The sequence below is a fragment of the Stegastes partitus genome, unplaced genomic scaffold (genome assembly GCF_000690725.1).
Source record: "Stegastes partitus isolate 25-593 unplaced genomic scaffold, Stegastes_partitus-1.0.2 Scaffold135, whole genome shotgun sequence".
Taxonomy (NCBI): domain Eukaryota; kingdom Metazoa; phylum Chordata; class Actinopteri; family Pomacentridae; genus Stegastes; species Stegastes partitus.
In genome coordinates this window covers 706642-709326 of record NW_007577866.1, presented here as the reverse complement: position 1 = coordinate 709326, position 2685 = coordinate 706642, and positions in this window count along the sequence as shown.

Sequence of the window (2685 nt, the reverse complement as noted above, 5' to 3'; positions counted from 1 at the left end):
TTTTTAAAGGCATTTTGGGATTTCCAGTAATTTGCTCACTTTACAAGAGCATGAGATCAACTAACAGACTGTTGTCTAAAGTCAGCAATAACTGCAGCCCTCTTCAGACATAGGACATATAATATCGGTGCTTCATCAATCTGTTAAAGTGACAGCGTTCTGTCGATCAGACACAGGTCACTTTAATGCTAATGGTCCTCACAGCTTCATTCAGATGTACCCACCACAGTGACGGAGGTAGCCACGGTATGCGCATATTTTTCATTCACGCAAGATTGGACAGAACATCAAGTGATGTATCGGTTATTGTGACAACGTGCAGTTCAGACTTGTTCTGTGTTGAGTGTAAAACAGAAATGTTACTCAGTCTGACCCAGTAAGATTGCTGTCGCAGCTTTTCGGGAACACTTATCAGGGTGCTCATTTAGACATGAGAGCTGACATGTTCAGGTTCTATCAAATTAACTGGAAGGAGTGCATGCCTGGAAGGGGCGTATGGTAAACTGGGCAAAGTCGGTCACTGCCCTGGGGCCCAGAACCTCAGCACCAAACATGAATGTCAGCCTTTTTTGTCATAATTTGTTGAACTGCAAAACTCTTTTTTTTTTCCTCTTTTTTTTTTTTTTTTACAACTCGGACCACTAAAGTACAACGTTACCAGAGGTAGTTCCTGCACCGTTACCTAAAATACACAACTGATGTTTTTCTTATATTTTCTTGTCAACAAACCCCAAGCAACAAAAACTAAAATAGACATTAGAAGACAACAGACAACAGACAATAGAAATTCTGTCACTTAGTACATCTGATGATGGCAATAGTGGTGGCTCTCATTTCAAAAAGGATTTACTAACATGAACATATAATGGACCTGGGGACAGTTTTCAGCTGCAAATAAATCCATACCCACTGCTCCAGTGAGTATGTACTGTGGCATCTGAGCTTTGTGCTTTTGATGAGTTTGATACGTGCTTGTTGGGTGAATCAGTGTTGGTGTGACTCTTCTCAAGACATTTTTTTTTCATAGGAAAGCAAGACCTTAACTATTACACTGTATACTGTGCTGATATAATGCATGTTTCTCAGTGTGCTGTTACAGTGACAGCTGTACTACATGGGGACATGGAGGCAGAAGGTAGGACACTGTGGTGGTAAAGGGGTCAAATTGGGCCCCCAGAAAATGTTTCCCAGAGCCTGCTATCAGGTTTATCTGGCAGACACAGCAATTTATTTATATGTGCAAGTGATGTATATTCAACAGTTTACAGTACCACATAGGGGAAAAAAAATAAAGAGATGATGGTCAATGTCATGTATTATCTAACTCAAATTTGAAATTTCAGTTTTGTCCACAGTGAAGTGAACTTAAAGTAGTTATTTTCTGACTCAATGGAAATACATTTTTATAAAACATGCCCTCATGTTTAAATACTCCTAAAATGTCAAATCTGACTTTTTACTCATTCATAAATTATGGGTACATTTCCATTGGAACGCGATTAATAAATGCCAACAAGGAACTCGAAGTCAATGAACTGAGAAAGCAGAGCCAAAAATGATCCTTCAGGCAGCTGTTTGGTGCAAAGGTTAATAGAGAGCAGTGATGCTGGTCAGAGTGGTGCCACGCTGAGGCCTGTTTACTGAACTCTCAGTGACTATGACTCCTCACACATATATGACCTTCATCTCTTAGCTCAGACATGATTGTCATCACCAGTAAATGATGGAACTGTGCTCAGAAATGTGGAGAGCATCTACAAGGAATTATTAGGTTTTCTTGCGTACAGCCTCCTGTGAGACCAGATGTCTTCTGCTCTTCACATGGTCAATATGTGGAAATGCTAACCCATAGACATTTAAAATGGAAAAAGACATATAGTAGATGATAAGATGATGCAATGTTATGTAATTGGGCACATACAAATGATTAACAATTGTATCATGTTGCACTAACTGCATTAATTCTAAGTTTAACAATAGTGTTTTTATACGTGTTTATTCTGAGGTATGGATTTATTCAAAATAAACAGTCTTTAAAGGGAAGCAGAGGTGGCTGAGTGCTGGCTGGAGATGGACGACTGGAGGCAGTGTGGAAGATTCACACACGAAAACACAAGAGATCAGTGGAGTTACAAACAAGGAGCACTAGAGACAAATACTCAGCTTGTTTCCCTGGAGGAGGCCGGAGAGTTGCTGTGGCTCTACCATAGTCGCGAAACAGTCTGGAACTGGAGAGCAGGAGAAGCCAGGGATTTATGGAGGCTTCGATGAGGTAAGATGATTTGCAGGTGTCTTCAAATAACCAGCTGCAGGTAACCAAGCCACAACCTCAGCCACACACTGAAAGGAAATGATGAGAACAAAAAGAGCAACAAGGGGAGAGGAGCAGGGAAAAATATACAGGAAAAGGAACCAAAGCATAAACCAGTACATTCATGTCAAATTAAAAACTAGTAGTTTGGATTTACTGTCTTCAAACACAGGCCCTACAGTAGGAACTCAGCACACCTTACTTTGTCAATACTTCATATGTCCTCCTTTGTTTTTGTGGACAGATTCAATCGTCCTCAGCATTGTAGATGTAAAATTTCAAATTTCAATATCAAGGAAATGCTCTGGTATTCCTCACAGATTATCTTTATGAGCACTTTTTCTATAGGTTTTGTATTGCTCTCTTTCTTCATA